At 39.1% G+C, this 20,869-nt stretch overlaps 1 pseudogene across 1 annotated transcript in view; it reads left to right on the top strand.

The window, feature by feature from the left end:
* LOC309849241 (cysteinyl leukotriene receptor 2 pseudogene) overlaps nucleotides 1-17,466 on the top strand; it is a 38,406-nt pseudogene extending 20,940 nt beyond the window's left edge. The window contains exon 3 of the transcript XR_014316582.1: nucleotides 13,901-17,466. The product of XR_014316582.1 is annotated as a cysteinyl leukotriene receptor 2 pseudogene (transcript). The remainder of the gene's footprint in view (nucleotides 1-13,900) is intronic.
* The last annotated feature ends 3,403 nt before the right edge of the window (nucleotides 17,467-20,869 follow it).

The raw sequence follows: 20,869 nt of genomic DNA, 5'->3' as shown, positions 1-20,869 counted from the left end.
TGCTCATTTTTAGGTCCATTTCTACTTTTTTCAGATTCTTCCCTGGTCTGTTAGATATGAGCTTTCCCTAAGATTCTATCAGAATCCTGGCTCCAAAGTTAGGGTCTTTAAGACTAGAATAGATTCTGTATGGTTATATGGATAAGACTCCATCCTTCCCCCACCCCCCACCAAAAAAAAAAAAAAAAAGCCATTTGTAATGAAACCCCTGGGAATATGGGAATTCCTCTGGCTGGGTGTATACCAGTCTTATTTCTCATGCCTTGTCTCTTTGTCCCCAAGGCTCTATTTGTTGATCCTGGTTTTAGTGCTCCACCCTTCCAGACACAGAATTGTGACATTGAATCCAGCTCCAGGCTTGCTTCATGGACTTGGGTTGTGCTGCCTATACCAGTTCTAGCATTTTGGGATTTGGGGTTTGATCCTTCTGTCCTAGTCCTGCCAACCAATAGAAATTTTAATTCCCTGTAAGATGAGTTCAAACACTGTCTCCAACTTCCTCATTTTGCTGTATTCCCTTTCCTCAGTTAGGCTTACAGAATTCCTTCTCTACCTTGAGCTGTCTCCTAAGCTCTAGAGCATGCTCTCCTCATCCCAGCTGATGGCCTCACCATTCTCCCTATAACTCAAGCAAGAAACCTCAGACTTGCTGTTGAGACAGATCAAAAACAGAGAGCCATGATTCATGTCATCACAATGAAGGTCCTATGGTCCTCTCCAAAATAAGAGGTGGCCCTCAGCTCTGCATATGAGAATTCTCATCTTGCCAGTCTACTCCTAGGCCTAAAGAAATCAATTTACACAAGTCCAGTTCACAGGGAAATAATTTTTAGCCCAGAATTCTTGTTATTCTGGTTTGAATGTTTATAATGGGAGGTTCTATGTTCCCTTTATTATAACCTTTCAGCTCACGTTTCAAAGTCCACCCTTCCAGAGAGGCCTGATGGAGCAGATGGGTTGTTAGAAGGCTGCCTGATAGAAATGGACTGAAAGCATAAGAGTGGAGCTGTTTGAGATATTTTCATCATAAACTTGTCAGAAAAATCCAAGAGTTGTCAGTATTTCTGTACAGTATGCCCTTCTAGCAAACATGAAGAGGAGTCTACTTTTTACACTTCATACGAACATGAGAACTGAGGTCATCACCCTCATGGTCAGTGGAATGACAGATGTCGAAGCAAGATCATTCCTACATACATTCCTGAGGGTGGAAGAGCAAGGGGGCATTTATCCAGTACCAAGTACTGTGTGAAGCACTCCCTCTCTCTCTCTCTTACTCATTTAATGGTTACAACAACCCCATGAAATCAATGTTATATATCCTTGTTGTGGGTTGAATTATATCTCCCCAAAAAGACAGATCCAAGTCCTAATCCCAGGTACCTGTGAATGTGACCTTATTTGGAAATAGGATTTTTGTAGATGGATTTAATTAAGATGAGGTCCTACTGGAGTAAGATGGGTCCTAAGCCAAAAGACCTGGGTTCTTGTAAGAAGAGGAGAAGACACAGGAACATAGAATATGTAGTAGAAAGATGATGTGAAGACACAGAGGAAAATACCATGGGAAAGTCAAGAGATTGGAGTGACACATCCACAAGCCAAGGAAAGCCAAAGATTGCTGGTAGCCACTAGAAGCTAGAAAAGGCAAGGAAGATGTCTTCCCTAGAGGCTTCTAAGGGAGTATGGCCCAACTGACACCTGGATTTCAGATGTCTAGCCTCCAGAACTGTGAGATAATACAGTTGTTTAAGCCTCCAGGTTTGTGGTACTTTGTGAAGGCAGCCTTAGGAAATTAATACAATCTCCATGTTACACATGAAGTAATGGATGCTCAGAAATGCTGGTTTGCCCAGAAGTAAGTGCTTAGAACTCTTTAACTCCAAACACTTGAACACTTGCTGGTTGGACTGGTCCATTGGGTGGGGGTTCTCTTTCTCTTCTATCAAAAATTCCTGTTCCAGAAAAATTATATACTAACATCAGCATTTCCCTGTAAGATTATGTAGAACATTAGTTCTGTGGAGTATTAAAATATGTTAATGTGCACAAGAGTTCTTAGGATCAAAAAAAGGGAAGGTTACTGTGTGTAAATCAAGCTGTCTTCTTTCTGTCTTTCTGCAGGACCCCCATAGAACCTTTAACGTGCATTATGAATCTCCAAGAGAAGAATACTAGAGGTTACAAGATTTCTCAAGCTGATTTAAACATGGAAAGCTTGTCTTTTACAGAGCATCCTATGGAATTCATATTCTGTGGAAGATACTTTGGGAAATGCTGAATTAAAGAAAAAAGCTTCTTTTTTTTTTTTTTGGTACATCATTTCCATGTCAACCATGTTTTCTGAGTTATACCTTCACATAAGTGTCTGAAGGAGAATTGAAAAACATCCTTGCTGCATTAAAATATATTAACAAACCATCTCTTTGGGTAGGTTAACTTAACTAATGTTTTACCATAACTTTTTTATTCTTTAGATCTTTATGTGGATTCTCAGAGTCAATGTCTTCTAGCCAAGGCCATTGGGAACATACCGGTTGTTGAACAAAGTTAGGTCTATTGACTTGTGTCAAGGTGGAATGCACATGAAGGGAAACTGGGGCATTTCAGAAAGAGGATGTTAGGAATTATAATAGGATTTATGCTTGCATTGGATACTTTGGGGGTAATATTCAAGGAAGCAGGACTTTTCAGGAACAAGAATGGTTAGTTCGTGTAACAGACTGAAAAACAGGGACCCATACTATCATACTCCGATAATGAAAACATGTCCCCTGATCCTCCTGTTCTTTTCTAGACATACAGCAAGGTTCCCTATACCCATACCTTAAGTCTTAGGCTGTTATGTAATATTTATACAGGTGCAGTAGTAAGTGTTTACTCTAGTAGAAAATTCTCTTTGGCTAGTTAAGGAGAAAGTAAGGACTGTGTTATTATCTATGACAACTCTCTCTAACGAATTTACATTTAAACCTGGGCTTTGTCAAAGATAAACAAAGCCAGATGTTAGTTAAAGGAAGGACAGATTTTAATCAGTAATATACTCTTATAGTAGAGAAAAGAGCCCAACATTAACTGAACTCAACTTCATTTTTTACAGAGGTGAATGGATGTTTTTAAGGAAGAATGAAGGCTTAGGGAGGGGGTAAACAGGTGTTCAGCAGAGTCAGGGAAGTGAAAAACTACCAAAAATGGGAAGGGGAGGTTGGCGTATGTGAACTGCATCTGGGTTTGCTAACTGACATTTCTGAAGCTTAGGATGCTACCCCCCCCCCCCACCAAGGGAGGGAGACAGGAGGCCTATCTTCAGGTGTTGGCTGGAACAAACAGTAAGTTCTTTCGTTTGCCTTGAGTTTTTTCAGGCTCTATAAGAAGGGGAGGTTATGGTCATCCTAGAGATGTAGCCCTAAACTGTTAAAAAAAAACAAAACTCTTAGTCTTTTGTTTTTTAAAAAGATTTTATTTATTTATTTGACAGAGAGATAGAGAACACAAGTAGGCAGAGAGGCAGGCAGAGGGAAAGGGAGAACAAGGCTCTCCACTGAGCAGGGAGCCCAATGCGAGGCTCAATCCCAGGACTCTGGGATCGTGACCTGAGCCAAAGGCAGTCACTTAACCGACTGAGCCACCCAGGCGCCCCTCTTAGTCCTTCATTAAGGAGGGCACGTGATGTAATGAGCACTGGGTATAAGACTGAAGAATCACAGGCCTGCACCTCTAAAATCAATAATATATTGTATGTTAATTTAATTTAAATAAAAAATATTTTTTAAAAAAGAAAGAGTGTGGCAAACATAGGTTGAGAAACCCTCATAAACTGTATGAACAGTTGTTGCATATTTATGTGGTTAGGCTAGGCCGTCTACCCCTTCAGAAATGTTTTCTCCTCCATCCTACCACTAATTCTTATGTGTTTGGGCATGAGGCAAAGTTGTCTGGCTTAGAGTCATGTTATATCCTTACTGTTTACACAAGCAAATATTTTTTCGTGTTGTAGTAGTAAATCTATCAAATGGGAAAACGACTGTGACATTTTGTTTATAGGAAAATTGTTTAAAGCATTTACAACCTACTGTCGTTTTTGTAATTTAAAAAAAAAATGTTAACAGAAAAAACAAAAACCAAAAAACTGTTAGTCCTTTATTCAAGTGGGAAGCCTAGCAAGAAGAGGACTCCGAGGAGCCTGGCTAGCATTTGAGAGCGAGTTTTTGTCAGGTTCCAGAGCAGAAGTTGTATACTCTAAATACATAATGCTCTCGTCAGGGTCAGAAACAAGTTATGAGTGATTCTTTCCGATTGCATTATTCCAGCTCTGGTGGTTGGTTGCTCATTATGTACACCGGGCAGTCTGTTATCTCTCCTGAGAGAGACTTCTCTCAATTAGCGTGTGCCTGACTCTCTCAGATGTCTCTCTGTAACTTTTTAGGGAAATGTAATTCCTGGAGGGGTGGTAATTTTAGACATCTGATGTCCTCTAACGATGATATTGAATACACAGGGTGAGTTAGTGTGTGGCAGGTGGGTATAAGCTCGATGTCTCCATAAGAATTAGACAAGTGGTAACCGGGAATTTAAACATTTATTTATTTATTCATTTGACAGAGAGATCACAAGTAGACAGAGAGGCAGGCAGAGAGAGAAAGAGAGAGAGAAGCAGGCTCCCCGCTGAGCAGAGAGCCCGACGCGGGACCCGATCCCAGGACCCCGAGATCATGACCTGAGCCAAAGGCAGTGGCTTAACCCACTGAGCCACCCAGGCGCCTGGTAACCGGGAATTTAAGATTCATTTCTCACAATAGGAATGAGACTTTTTCATTATTGAGTATCTGTGGTGTAGAGTCCTTGGAGGTGGACAGATACCTTCAGTGGAATCAAACAGGTCCTGCAAAACAGGCTGGAAGGTTGTTGAGGAAAATAAAGTAATGATTTCTACCCAGGTTAGACTCAATCTTTGTTCCCACTCCCGAAGGGTTAGGTTTTGCTGATAGGGTTGTAAGGACTTCGGCAGAAGCATTTTGTTGATATGGAGTCAATATATAATTTTGATAAGACTGAAATTAGGGTTAATTATGTGAGGAGAAACTTAACTATCAGAAGGGATAGAGAGAAGATAATTTACATCTTGAAGTATTTTTCATTTGTTTTTTGGTTGGTTTTATTTATTAAGTTTTGTCAGTAATCTGTTAAATTCAGAACAGTAGCTATGATCTAAGAAAAAAACAACCCAGAGGGGTGCCTGGGTGGCTTAATTACGTGTCCCTAACTCTTGAGCTCAGGTCATGGTCTCAGGGTTGTGAGTTCAAGCCCCACATTGGGCTCCATGCTGGATGTGAAATCTACTTTAAAAAAAAAAAAAAAAGTAGGAGGATGAGGAGGAGAGGGAAGGGTTTACAAATTAAGTAAACAAATTAAGCAATTACAAACAAATTAAGAGGAGTTTGTAATATGAGTTTGTAAACTCAGGTAATTTGTGGGTTCTAGGAGGGGCTGATCTCATTGCCTGCAATCAAGGCCAGTGGAAATACTTCAATCATGAGAAGGTTGAGGATGTGAGAATGCCATTCGTTCTTGTTACTTTCTCTGTGGTCTATGGATAAGGACAGTGACGTTACTAAGTAAAAGTTAAAGCTTTATGGTTCTTTGATGACTCTATCAGTGAAATGTATGTCTTACAGAAGAGACAAGTTGGGATTCCCAAATTAAGCAATTATTTTTTCTACAGAGCTCTGTAGCAAAGAAAAGCCTTGACACACTCTGAGAATGAACAATAACCAGAACACATTCATAGACTTTCTGGAGATGTCCAAAGGAGCCTTGGGACTGTGCATGTCCATGTTCTACCTTTACAGACTTGCTAGAATTGTGCTGATGGCAGATGGGGCATACATGGGAGCATCCTTAGCGATAGCCTTCAAGTTACCCTGCCAGTGTTGGTTTAATACCATCACCAGTTTATCTCTGCTGTTACAGGTAATATCATGAAGCAGCCTTGCTAAACTCTACTTTTATTATGGCTATATCTTGGGGTAATAAATACCAAAGCATCTCAGGGTTCTTTGATCCATTGTTTACCTTTGATCCATTGTTTACTTTGATCCTTTTTTTTTTTTTTTGCATTTTCTAAAACTTTATTGCCGACTCTTAAAGGTGGCTGAATTTTAGAGGAGTAATTAAGAAAATAATTAAGAACCTATGGGGTATTATGCTAAGTAAAATAATTCAGACAGAGGAAAAACAAATACCATGTTATTTCACTTATATATGGAGTCTGAAAAACAAATGAACAAACAAAATAAAACTCATAAAGAGAGACCGGATTGGGGGCTGCCAGAGTAGGGGGGTGAAGGACATCCGGAGGTACAAACTTCTGATTATTAAAATAAGTCAGGGAGATGTACAGTGTGGTACCTATAGTCAATAATATTTCCTGCATATTTGAAAGTTGCTAAGAAAGTAGATCTTGGAAGTTCTCATCACAAGAGAAAAAAATCTGTTGATTATGTGTGGTGGTCATGGTAACTAGATTCATTTGGTGATCCTTTCCCAAAGTCATGTTGTACATTTAAAATTTAACATAATGTTATATGTCAGTTATGCTTTAATAATCTTTAATAGAAATCTCTATTTCTTTTTTTTAATTTATTTTTTATTTTCAGCATAACAGTATTCATTAGTTTTGCACCACACCCAGTGCTCCATGCAATACGCGCCCTCCCCAATACCCACCACCTGGTACCCTGACCTCCCACTCCCTGCCCCTTCAAAACCCTCAGATTGTTTTTCAGAGTCCATAGTCTCTCATGGTTCATCTCCCCTTCCAATTTCCCCCAACTCCCTTCTCCTCTCTTTCTCCCCATGTCCTCCATGCTATTTGTTATGCTCCACAAATAAGTGAAACCATATGATAATTGACTCTCTCTGCTTGACTTATTTCACTCAGCATAATCTCTTCCAGTCCTGTCCATGTTGCTACAAAAGTTTGGTATTCGTCCTTTCTGATGGAGGCATAATACTCCATAGTGTATATGGACCACATCTTCCTTATCCAGTCGTCCGTTGAAGGGCATCTTGGTTCTTTCCACAGTTTGGCGACCGTGGCCATTGCTGCTATAAACATTGGGGTACAGATGGCCCTTCTTTTCATTACATCTGTATCTTTGGGGTAAATACCCAGTAGTGCAATGGCAGGACCATAGAGAAGCTCTATTTTTAATTTCTTGAGGAATCTCCACACTGTTCTCCAAAGAGGCTGCACCAACTTGCATTCCCACCAACAGTGGAAGAGGGTTCCCCTTTCTCCACATCCCCTCCAACACATGTTGTTTCCTGTCTTGCTAATTTTGGCCATTCTAACTGGTGTAAGGTGGTATCTCAATGTGGTTTTAATTTGAATCTCCCTGATGGCTAGTGATAATGAACATTTTTTCATGTTTCTGATAGCCATTTGTATGTCTTCATTGGAGAAGTGTCTGTCCATATCTTCTGCCCATTTTTTGATATGATTGTCTGTTTTGTGTGTGTTGAGTTTGAGAAGTTCATTATAGATCCTGGATATCAGCCTTTTGTCTGTACTGTCATTTGCAAATATCTTCTCCCATTCCATGGGTTGCCTCTTTGTTTCCTTCACTGCTTCCTTTGCTGTGCAGAAGCTTTTGATCTTGATGAAGTCCCAAAAGTTTATTTTGGCTTTTGTTTCCTTTGCCTTTGGAGACATATCTTGAAAGAAGTTGCTGTGGCTGATATCGAAGAGATTACTGCCTATGTTCTCCTCTAGGATTCTGATGGATTCCTGTCTCACATTGAGGTCTTTTATCCATTTTGAGAAATCTCTATTTCTAAAGTATTTTGAATTCATGAATGAATCCAAAATCATATTCTATGTATCAGTATAAATATTTGTTCTTTTATCCATTTGTCAGCAAGTGTGGGTAAAGGCAATTAACTTAGCCATCTGAATATTTTATTTCAAGGTAAAGCTTATATTTCAAGGATAAATTCATGTCACCAACAGCATAGCCTGTTTGACAATTTTATTTTTCTTTCTAAGTATGAGCCACCCAACTAACAAAATTAAATCAGGGATATGCAAGGGAGAATCGAGAAGGTCCATGCAAGGTATGGACGCCTCGGTTACTAAGATAACCAATCATGTGCTTTTATATAAATATATATACATATATATGTGTATATATATATATATGTGTGTGTGTGTGTGTGTGTGTGTGTGTGTGTATACACATACATATATAGATGAGGAAAGAAGGGTAGCTTGGTTTAATGTTACAGCAATGGATGGTAATGTTTTAAGGGAAACCAACAAAATTGTATAGCAGGTTATGCGATTGGCTGAAAAGTCCCAAGTCATTTCTATCAATAGGAAGTTCTGTACAACCCCGGGAAACTATTTATTTATTTTAAGTAATCCCTACACCCAATGTGGGGCTTGAACTCAGGACCCAGAGATCAAGAGTTCCATTCCCAGCCTACTGAGCTACCCAGGTGCCCCCAACAGGGAGATTATTAAGATAGTGGAGACCATAGAACTAAGTAGCAAAGTTGACTTAAGGCCTCTAGAAGCCTTGCTGGAGCTCCTGGAGCTCTTAAACAATATGGTTACATAGTGGCTGCTAGTTAAAACATTAAATTCTTATGATTTGTCCCAAAGTAAGAATGTCATAAAATTAAGCTTTTAAAAAGGACTCATGGTCACCATCCCTTTTAGTTAAATACAAATTTATATGTATAATTTTAAATTTTAAACAACTTAATGGAAATGATGAAATATTGCTTAATTCACAAATTCCATGGAGGAAATTCAGTTTAGCCAATGGAAAATCAACCCTGGCCTTGTTCAAATCAAAATATTGTGCTGACACTAGTTGTTATATACTAAATTAATTTTTTAAAGACTGAAACATGCCAAAATTGGTATCTTCTTTTAACTTGTATATAATGCCCTTTCTTTTTTTCCTTACAACTGTAATAATAAAAGCTATTAATATAAATACATGTTTAGTTTCCGCAAAATGAAATACATCTTAATAAATTTGTCTCCTTTTATTTCAGACATTTTGCCTGTTTATCTAGACCATATGATCCTAGAAATGTGCACAAAAAGAGTGAGGGATTCTTGATCAGGTAATCATTCATTTCCTAAGAGAGGAAAAAAAGAGAAAGAGGAATTGAAAGAAGAAAAAAAGGCAATGAATCATGGAACACTTCATCAAAAACCAATGATGTACTGTATGGTGACTAACATAACAATTAAAAAAAAAAAAGAAGAGGAACACTTTAGATGAATATGACATTAACACTAAAAAAATACAATTTTTACATGAATTATATTGAATATTGAACGAGACTTGAATGCATGAAATAAATCCTGCTTGGTTGTGGTGCATAATTCTTTTTGTAATATTGCTAAATTTTATTTGCTAATATTTTGCTAAGATATTGTGTCGGTATTCATAGGAAATATTGATTTGTAGTCTTTTGTATTCTAGTGTGTCTGGTTTTGATATCAAGGTAATAGTAGCTTCATAAAATAAATTGAGAAGTGTATCCTCCTCTCCCATTTTCTGGAAGAGATTTTATGGAATTGGTGTTAATTCTTATTTAAATAAGGTAGAATTTGGTAGAATTCTCCAGTGATACTACCTGGACTTGGAGATTCTTTTTGAGAGTTTAAATTGTAATTTTCTCAGTAGTTCTAATTATCATTTTATATTTGGTGAGTTGAAGTAGGTTTTTTTTATTTTTAAGGAATTAGTTCATTTCACCTAAATTATCAAATTTATGCATGTAGAGGTATTCATAGTATTTCCTTATACTTTTGATGTTTGTAGTGTCTATAATTATGTCCCCTGTTTCATTCTTGATAATGGCAATTTGTGTCTGCTCTATTTTTACCTTTGTCTACCTTGCTATAAGTTTGTTGATTGTATTGATCTTTTCAAAGAACAAGCTCTTTCTTTCATTGATTTTTCTCTATTTTTTTCTGTTTTTAATTTCCTTGATTTCTGCTTTTACCTTTATTATTTCCTTTATTTTGCTTGCTTTGGGCTTATTTCACTTTTTTTTTTTTTTTAAGTAGGTTTCATGCTCGGCTTGGAGCCCCATGCAGGGCTTGAATTCATGACCCTGAGATTAAGACCTGAGCTGAGATTAAGAGTTGGACACCTAAACAACCGAGCCACCCAGGTTCCCTGAGTTTATTCCACCTTTAAAGGGTTTTTGGGTTTTTTTGTTTGTTTGTTTGTTTTGTTTTGTTTTTTTAACCTTCTTGAGAAGGTTAGCCTAGATGACTGATTTAAAACTTTTTCTTTGGTCCTTTATGCATTTAGTGTTATACAGTTTTCTGTCAGCTTTGCTTTGGCTATACTCCACAAATTTTGATATGGTGCATTGTCATTTTTATTCAGTTCAGTACATTATTGGTTTCCCTTGAGACTTCCTCTTTGACCCATGGAGTATTTAGAAGTGTGTTGTTAGTTTCCAAAAATTGGGGGATTTTCTATATTTCTGCTATTGCTTTCTAGTTTGATTCCATAGTAGTTATAGAGCACACTCTATATGATTTCAGTTCTTTTAAATCTGTTGAGGTTTGTTTTATGGCCCAGGATATGGTGTTTTTGGCTATATGTTCTGTGAGCACTTGAAAAAATGTGTTTTCTGCTGTTGCTGAATAGAGTATTTTATAAATGACAGTTGGTTCCTGTTGGTTGATCTTGTATTTGAGGTGTTCCATATTCTTGCTGAGGTTTTGCCTATTTGCTCTATCTGTTATTGAGACAGGGTTTTGAAATTACCAACTATAACAGTGGACTTGTGTATTTCTCCTTTCAATTCTATCAGTTTTCCTTCACATAGTTTGCAACTCTGTTGTTTGGTGTATAGACATTTTGAACTGGTATGTCCTTTTGGCAGATAAACACTTTAATCATAATATAATGTCCCTCTGCCAGAATTTTCTCTGTTCTGAAGTTTACATTATCTGATATTAAAAACCAACCCTTATTTCCTTTCCTTTGATTAATGTTTGCATGGCATGTGTGTTTCATCCTTTTACTTTCAACCTGCCAATACTATTATTTGAAGTGAATTTCTTATATAAGCATATTATATATATATATATATATATATATATATATATATATATATATATAATCTGTATTTTAATTGGCATCTTTAGACTATTTATGTTAAATGTAATTATTTTTTTGTTAGAGATAAGTCTGCCATTTTATTTTATTTTTCTATTTGCATTATTTACTTTCTTTTTCCTATCTTCCTGGTGATTATTTGAAGACTTTTCAGAATTCTGTTTTGATTTAGCTCTTGTGTATTTGAGCATATCTCTTGGTATAGCTTTTATTATTATTATTTTTTAATTTCTTTTCAGCATAACAGTATTCATTGTTTTTGCACCACACCCAGTGCTCCATGCAATACACGCCCTCCCTAATACCCACCACCTGGTTCCCCCAACCTGCCACCCACCCCCCGCCTGTTCAAAACCCTCAGGTTGTTTTCCAGAGTCCATAGTCTCTCATGGTTCATCTCCCCCTCCAATTTCCCTCGGCTCCCTTCTCCTCTCCATCTCCCCATGTCCTCCCTGTTATTTGTTATGCTCCACAAATAAGTGAGAGCATATAATAACTGACTCTCCCTGCTTGACTTATTTCACTCAGCATAATCTCTTCCAGTCCTGTCCATGTTGCTACAAAAGTTGGGTATTCGTCCTTTCTGATGGAGGCATAATCTACATAGTGTATATGGACCACATCTTCCCTATCCATTCATCCGTTGAAGGGCATCTTGGTTCTTTCCACAGTTTGGCGACTGTGGTTGTTGCTGCTATAAACATTGGGGTACAGATGGCCCTTCTTTTCACTACATCTGTATCTTTGGGGTAAATACCCAGTAGTGCAATGGCAGGGTAATAGGGAAGCTCTATTTTTAATTTCTTGAGGAATCTCCACACTTTACTCCAAAGAGGCTGCACCAACTTGCTTTCCCACCAACAGTGGAAGAGGGTTCCCCTTTCTCCACATCCCCTCCAACACATGTTGTTTCCTGTCTTGCTAATTTTGGCCATTCTAACTGGTGTAAGGTGGTATCTCAATGTGGTTTTAATTTGAATCTCCGTGATGGCTAGTGATGATGAACATTTTTTCATGTTTCTGATAGCCATTTGTAGGTCTTCATTGGAGAAGTGTCTGTCCATATCTTCTGCCCATTATTTGATATGATTATCTGTTTTGTGTGTTGAGTTTGAGGAGTTCATTATAGATCCTGCATGTCAGCCTTTTGTCTGTACTGCCATTTGCAAATATCTTCTCCCATTCTGTGGGTTGCCTCTTCATTTTTTTGACTGTCTCCTTTGCTGTACAGAAGCTTTTGATCTTGATGAAGTCCCAAAAGTTCATTTTCTCTTTTGTTTCCTTTGCCTTTGGGGACATATCTTGAAAGAAGTTGCTGTGGCTGATATTGAAGAGGTTACTGCCTATATTCTCCTCTAAGGTTCTGATGGATTCCTGTCTCACGTTGAGGTCTTTTATCCATTTCGAGTTTATCTTTGTGTATGGTGTAAGAGAATGGTCGAGTTTCATTCTTCTACATATAGCTGTCCAGTTTTCCCAGCACCATTTATTGAAGAGACTGTCTTTTTTCCACTGTATGTTTTTTCCTGTTTTGTCAAAGATTATTTGCCCACAGAGTTGAGGGTCCATATCTGGGCTCTCTACTCTGTTCCACTGTTCTTTGTGTCTGTTTTTATGCCAATACCATGCTGTCTTGGTGATCACAGTTTTGTAGTAAAGCTTGAAATCACGTAACATGATGCCGCCAGTTTTATTTTTGTTTTTTAACATTTCCGTAGCAATTTGGGGTCTCTTCTCATAATGGTTGCTCTAGGTGTTACATTATAGATATGTCACTAACCACAGTCTATTGACATCATCATTTTACCAACTCAAGCAAAGTGTGGAAAACTTACCTCTTTTATATCCCTTTACCCTCCCCCAATTACAATAAATTATCTTTAAAAATTCCCCTACATCATATCAAATCCCATCAATGTTAGAGTTTTTGTTTCAATCATTAAACATAACTTAGACTCAAAAAGAGAAGAAAATCCTCTTGTACTTATTTATATATTTTTGATTTTCATGTCTTACCTTTTTTTTTTTTTATGTTCTTAGGTTTTTTCTTTTATTGATTCCTTTCTGTCTAGAGGACTTCTTTTAGCCATTCACTTAGGGTAGGTCTGCTGGCAACAAATTCTCTTGATTTCCATCATCTAAGAATGTCTTGACTTCTCCTTCATATTTGAAGGGTATTTTTGCAGCATATAGAACCTCTGGGTTGGTAGAGTTTTCTTTTAGCACTTGAAAATTTGTGCCATTTCCTTTTGTTTTCCATACATTCTGATGAGCCAACTGCTCTTTGGTAGATTTAGCTGCAGTATTAGCATAGGCACTTGGCCAAAGGTCTCCCAAGTTTGAAGCTTTGGCTTTAACCAAATAAATTAATGTTTATTTTGCATTCTAGAAATTTATAATTGAGCATACAGTAAAGACTTTTCAGATATTTTTTGACTCAAGTAGCAAAGTATTTCTGTTTCATTAAAATCTGAAAAGCTGGGGCGCCTGGGTGGCTCAGTGGGTTAAGCTGCTGCCTTTGGCTCAGGTCATGATCTCAGGTTCCTGGGATCGAGTCCCACATCGGGCTCTCTGCTCAGCAGGGAGCCTGCTTCCTTCTCTCTCTCTCTGCCTGCCTCTCAGTGTACTTGTAATTTCTCTCTGTCAAATAAATAAATAAAATCTTTAAAAAAAAAATCTGAAAAGCTATAAGTAGTGAACAAGAAGTAACTTTGTGTGTGTGTGTGTTTTTCATCTAGGATGAAGAGAAAATTTATGTTCTTGCCTCCATCCACCGCCATACCAGAAATGGAATCCAATGGCACCTTCACCAGTAACAACAGCAATGGAAACTGTACAATTGAAAACTTCAAAAAGGATTTTTACCCTACCGTGTACCTGATAATATTTATCTGGGGAACCTTGGGAAATGGCTTTTCCATATATGTTTTCCTGAAGTCTTATAAGAAGTCCACGTCTGTGAATATTTTCATGCTAAACCTGGCCATTTCAGATTTCTTATTCACAAGTACACTACCCTTCAGAGCTGACTATTACCTCAGAGGCTCCAATTGGATATTTGGGGACTTGGCCTGCAGGATTATGTCTTATTCTCTGTATGTCAACATGTACAGCAGCATTTATTTCCTGACCGTGCTGAGCATCGTGCGTTTCCTGGCAACCGTTCACCCCTTCAGGCGCCTCCATGTCACCAGCACCAGGAGTGCCTGGACTCTGTGTGGGATCATATGGTTCCTTATCATGGCTTCCTCAGCAGTGCTTCTGAACAATGGCTCTGAGCGGAATGGCAGTAAAATTTAGAAATTAGAGCTGAATATGCGTAAAATTTTTAATCTGAAGACCATGAATTACATTGCCTTGGTGATGGCTTCCTGCTGCCATTCTGCATGCTCAACATTTGTTACCTGCTGATCATCCGAGCTCTGTTAAAGGTGAAGGTCCCAGAACTGGGTGTGCGGGTTTCTCACAAGAAGGCTCTTATCACCATCATCATTGCCTTGATCATCTTCCTCCTGTGTTTCCTGCCCTATCATGTACTGAGAACCCTCCACCTGCTTGCATGGGAAGTGGGTGTATGCAGAGACAAGCTGCATAAATCTGTGGTCATCACACTGGCCTTGGCAGCAGCCAATACGTGCCTCAATCCTTTGCTCTATTACTTTGCTGGGGAAAATTTTAAGGACAGGCTAAGGGCTACACTCAGAAAAGATCACCTACAAAAGACAAAGTGCAGTATTCCTGTCTGCATCTGGTTGAAAAAGGAAACACAAGTTTAAGGGTTTTGTAGATAAGGCCTGTTCTTGTATCCTTGTGCTCACATTCATTCACATGCAGTCTCAAATGACCATATATTTACACCATTTCCAACAAAGGTCAATCAAGTCCTACTTCAAACATTTTATTAGGTGTGTTTTCAGTGGTTGAGTCTAGATGAGAAATGTAGCAGGCAAAGTCTCTACTAGTCTTGCAACCTAAAAGGTCAGACTGGGGAAAAAGTGCTTAGCATATTGTGTGCTTCTTTTTGTCAGATCCTGTACCAGATCTTGGTCCCACCAGGCATTCTAGATTAAGGTTAGGACAATCTCAACTTGTCCAGCTTCTCCAGCCCCTCTTACACCTTCAATCCTTTAAGATATAGCCAGTTAACAAAGCTAAAGGAGGTTCCAGAGCAGATAAGAAAAGCATCCTAGGAATTCACTGAAAAGACTTTGTGAAGAAGGTTGCCCTTTAACAGGTCCCAAACAAGAACAGTGAGAGAGAAAGGGAGAGGAGGTCTGGGGCAAGAAAGAGCTGGGTGAAAAGTAGGGAGAAGGAGATATTTCATTTTGGACTGAGATAGAGGCTCTAGCACACTGAAGGCAAGAAAGTTCTCTTTGCCTCTTTCTTGCCAGGAGGCTAGAAAGGATGGGAAGAGTAGGAGGAAGAACTAGGCCATTGCCTAGGATTAGAAAGATTATGGGTAAAAATACAGAGAAGAGGGAGTCAGTTTTACTCTTGGGATTTGGGTTTGGACTGACTTCACTTCAGTTCTCAGTCTTGCACATTAATCCAATGGGGTGGGAGCCAGAACAGAGGAGGTTGCTCTAAGTGTTTGGGTGGGCACTGAGAGAGAGTGTGGGGTAGAGGATAAATCGCAAAGGTTGTTGTACCTCTGAAATTCTACTAATATGCTGGCAAAACATGAATAGGGTGGCTTTCCTTTTGAGAGAGTATAGAAAAGAACTGGATATTGGGAAGGGGTTCTTTTGTCCACTGAAACAAACCTAGTGAGACTACCAACTGCTACCTCCCAGACCACTGTACCATGAACAATTGAATGCCCTCTCCATGCTGGGCAGACTGTGCCAGACATTTCGCATTCAGCAACCCCATTTAACCCTCACACCAAAGCCTTGTGTTTCTACTTCACGAATGAAAAAATTGAAGCTCAGAGTAATTAAGAAGCTTGTTCAAGTTCACAAGCTTGTAAGTGTTTAAAAAATATCTGTGGAGAAGAGATAGCTGGGTGTTTACTCCACTGCTTTCCCTACAAAACTCCAGGAAGATTGGTTGAAGGTCTGAATAAAAGTTCCCTTTCCCCATCAAGCACCTACCCCTTCTCATTTTCACAAGATACTCTCTCTGGAGTTACTGACCTCTGGTAGAGTGTGGGAGGGAGGTGGTGGTCTCAAGCTAGGGAGAAAGGAAATGTCTTCGTAGTAAACAGGAGTCCCGGGGGGGGGGGGGTATCAGAATGCTGAGAGACTCATATCCCATCAAAACAGTTGCGTATATGATTCCACTGTGGGGAAACTGTCCAACCCAAGAAAAAGACTAACCGACCGTTGAGGATTTCCTAACAAAAAAGCCAGAACCTCCCTTATTACCTACCTGACAGGGAAGCCCACACTGCAAATAATCCCTCACATTCAGAGAGCACCTAGTCAGCCTGTTAGAGCCTCACTCTTAATTATGAGTAGTCAATGACCACTGTACTTGGGGGCCAGCAAGGCCAGGGGGTGGGGGCATGGGGCACAAAGGCCCAAACATGAAAAACACCTACAAATAAATGAGAGGGTAGATAGACATTTTTAGTACAGAAGGTCTCAACACTCTTTATCACCCTTGCACTTTTTATCAGAAACCCGCTGGAGGATGTGTTCCTCCAAAATAAATGATTAAGCCAAGATAGGGGAAAACATGGGATCTAGGAAACAAAGAATCCAACACAGGAGAAAGGTGAAGAAAATAAGATGTTGGTGATAGCAGAAAATAAAAAAGAAACTAATTGATTTGCACGCATTGGAGGGATTTATATTTTTCTTGAAGAATTTGGGATGAACTAGTGAAAATACATAGAAAAATAAACAAGGGAAAAGACACTGTGATCCTTGAATGCTCGCAGAAAGAAACAGTTGTTTAAGAACAGAAATTTAATCGTAGTACACTATGTGGCTCAGCTGTAAATAATGTTCACACAGAGAATAATGTAAATAACAAAATACTGTGATACAACTTTTTTAAGAAATGAGAGGGTATATATGCGGGGGAGAGGTGTAAGATGTCTAGATCTCCATCTTCTGTCACAGAAAATGCATAATAACTAAAGCTAGGGAATGACAAAAGCTGTAGAAAAATGTTATTTAGCAACAGGAGCTGTAGTCCAGAAGAAACAATGAAAAGGAGAGACAGGGATGGCCTCTGGAGAGTTAGGGGTAGAACAATAGGGTGGAGATTTCTCTTTTCCTGTTAAAAACTTTTCAGCCATCTAACTTGTAAATATGTATTGTTGAAATAAAAATTAAGTTTAAATTAAACTTTAAAAGTCAAATGGATTCTGTGGGTTTTGTTTGTTCGTTTTCAAAGAAATGAGACAGAAAAGAAAGGTTGCCAGAAATGGGCACTGAACACAGACAGGAGAAAGGAAAGCAGGAAATGGCTAAACTTGGACTTGGGCCTCTGAGGGAGACCCACCCAGCCCCAGCAGCTCAGGAGTGTGAAGGAATGATGGGTTAGAAGAAAGACAAAAGCTAAAATAGGAGTTTATATTGTAAAGTCATAAGGATTTTCAAAAGGTGATTAGAAATCTGAACAACTCTCCAAGGGGAGGCCCAGGTAAAGCTGGGGTACCTGAGAGCAACCGACATCCTTGGAATCAACAGTAATGGAGGGGTTGTGAGTCATTGTGTCTTTAAACTTATGGTGCCTGCGTATGTGTGTATGTGGGTGTGTGAGAGAATACATGCTTAATGACTTATTTTTCCTTTTTCCAAGACTTTCCCTTTCTCCAGTCAGAGTGAAGCATCTCATCTAGTAAAGAATGTTGTCCTTGAGGAAGAAAACAAAATTGATTTCTTTATTTACCACAGTGAAAGCCAAGAGTGTCCCAAAGTTTTAGATACAGTTCTTTTTGTTTGAAAGATTAGATAGCCCCTCAAGCAAGTACACAAATTGTTCAACTGGGAGAAAGGGTGTTTGTTGTGTCAGCTTTAGAGGAATTATGATACTGCAACTTGTTTTCAGTGGGGACCTAAGAAGCAAATACCATTAAGTTTTGTAACTATTTTGAATGACCAGTTCTCTGCGTTGGATTTAATTAAGATGACTTATAATTGATTCTGCAACAAAAATGTCAAACTGACCAAAAACAGGTTTACGAGGAGAGATGGACAAGGGAGATGGCTTTCTACAGAGCTTTCATTTTTCTTTCTGGAAAAGGGCTTGAAAATAGAGACCCTGTTGGGGAGAATGGAGGTAGGTGGGAGGGGGTAATCCAGAGAATATGGTGATAGGAGATCCTTCCTCTAAGATATTTTTGTCCCCAAGTAGATAGGGGCAGCTACTCATGGCTAATAAAAGCCGCAAGGAGAGTTTTAACAATAGAGAACTTGTTAAAAAGTGGTGAATCATGAGAGACTATGGACTCTGAGAAACAATCTGAGGGGTTTGAAGTGGCGGCGGGGGGTGGGAGGTCGGGGTACCAGGTGGTGGGTATTATAGAGGGCACGGATTGCATGGAGCACTGGATGTGGTGAAAAAATAATGATACTGTTATGCTGAAAATAAACAAATGGAAAAAAAAGTTAGTGTGAATTTCAAAGATACATAGACAGGAACGGAGGTTAATTTACATGGGGAGTTGGAAAGGTCTCAGAAGTTTCAGCTGCTTGAAAATTCTAAGCCCAGGGACCCATGGTCCTTCCCCTGCTTCCTTGTCCCCAAAGATCCTTGCATGCCAAGCATGGGACAGACATAGCAGGGCCTGTGGGACATGGAAGGAAGCTACTACAGCCTGTGTTGGCTCATGTAGAACATCAGGACCTTTGCATAACCCTCAAGTCAGGGAAAAACAAACTCTTGTATAACTATCAAATTGGGGAACCTGTATAACGGCCAAGATGGAATTTCCTATTAGCCTTGTGGGATAGGTGCTTCAAGTCTTCTGTAAATTAATTTTCTTAAAATGAAGATGATGCTTTCTTTATTCACAAGATCCTTCAAACAAACAAAAATGTTTGAATTAAGGAAGAATAAAACTGTTACTTCTGTTCTTACTCCCTACTCTAAGAATTAGAATCTTCTTTTTTTTAGGTTTTCTTTCTTTTTTTTTTTTTAAGATTTTATTTATTTATTTGAGAAAGAGTGTGTGAGCCGGGGTGGGGGGGTGGGGGGCAGTTGCAGAGGGAGACGAAGAAGCAGACTACCGTACCCCCCTCCCCCGGCAAGGAGCCTAATACAGGACTCGATCCCAGAACCCCGGAATCATGACCCAAGTGTCTGAGTTCACAGACCTTAACCCACTGAGCCACCCAGACACCCCCATGAAATGGTGTAAGCCTTTGAGCACAGGAGCCACTCACTTTGCAAATCAGTGACTCTCCTCACCAGTTCTCAGATTGCCTAATATCCACATTTAAACTTGTGCTTTTTAGTTTGGGCTGAAATCAACTCTTCAGCTTTTAAAATAAACAAACAAATAAACTAACCCACACCTGGAAATTTTTATTGAATGTACTTGTAGTCATACTTGATTAACTGTGTTTTTTAAAAGCTTTGCTAATGCTCCTCATGGTGTATAAATTCAGATACTCTTTTCAGAATGTTGCCGACCCCCAACTGCCCTCTTTGGGAAAAGTTGAATCATTTTTTTAGAAATGGTTCTCCATTTCAGATTTGAATATATGCCAAAGCAGCTCCTGAGTCTGTAAGTTCTACGTCAAAGGAAAATACAAATCTGAAGAAGAAACATGCTTATAAAGGATAAAGTGTTGTAACACTGAGTCAAATGAGCTGAAACCCAGCCTCAGTTCTGATACTTTCCATCCACGTGACCTTGGGCAAAGGACTTTGATGTCTTTGCCTTAGTTTTCTCATCTGTAACATGGAAGTGACATACGTGCCCCATCTTGCAAAGTAGTGGTGAGGACAAAATAAAATATGAAAGCGCATGTCAGTCCTCTCGGAATCTATAAAACCCTGCAGAAATGCAAGTTGTCATGAACTACTAGATGCTTTGTGTAAGCTGATCTTTTATTAATTATTTACTTTTAATTAATTATGAGTCGGTCTCTAATTAGTTCTTCATAGTTGAATTTTGTTATTTTGAGGGTTCTGAAAACACATACTCAAGTTCCTACTTAAAAGAACACAGTGGGGACGCCTGGGTGGCTCAGTTGGTTAAGCAGCTGCCTTCGGCTCAGGTCATGATCCCAGCGTCCTGGGATCGAGTCCCGCATTGGGCTCCTTGCTTGGCAGGGAGCCTGCTTCTCCCTCTGCCTCTGCTTGCCATTCTGTCTGCCTGTGCTTGCTCTCTTGCCCTCTCTCTCTCTGATAAATAAATAAAAATTCTTAAAAAAAAAAAAAAAAAAAGAACGCAGTGATTATGCTGGGCGTAATGCAGCTCTGGGCAGAAGGGAGTCCAGAAGACGGCGCTGGCCCTTGTGATGAGGGAGAAGCAAGCCTCCTGGACCTGCTCTAGGCGGGTCCCCCAGATCCTGTCAGATAAAAGAACTTTTGTCCTTTGCGTAAGAAGTGAGGTCATGGAAGCCAAATTCATCGTAAATCAAAGCAAGTCTGGGTCTCCTTCACCTCTCAAATGTAGACATCTATAAACAGTTTCTTACGTAAATATACTTTGTTACTTCCAGAAATATGGGAACAAAGCCAGAATCTCAAAAGATAAAGGTTAGACGATCAGAGATGTGTGCTAGAAATCAAAAATAACCCAA

Source organism: Mustela nivalis (assembly GCF_964662115.1).
Source record: "Mustela nivalis genome assembly, chromosome: 15".
Taxonomy (NCBI): Eukaryota; Metazoa; Chordata; class Mammalia; order Carnivora; family Mustelidae; genus Mustela; species Mustela nivalis.
This window is presented reverse-complemented; position numbering and strand designations above follow the sequence as displayed.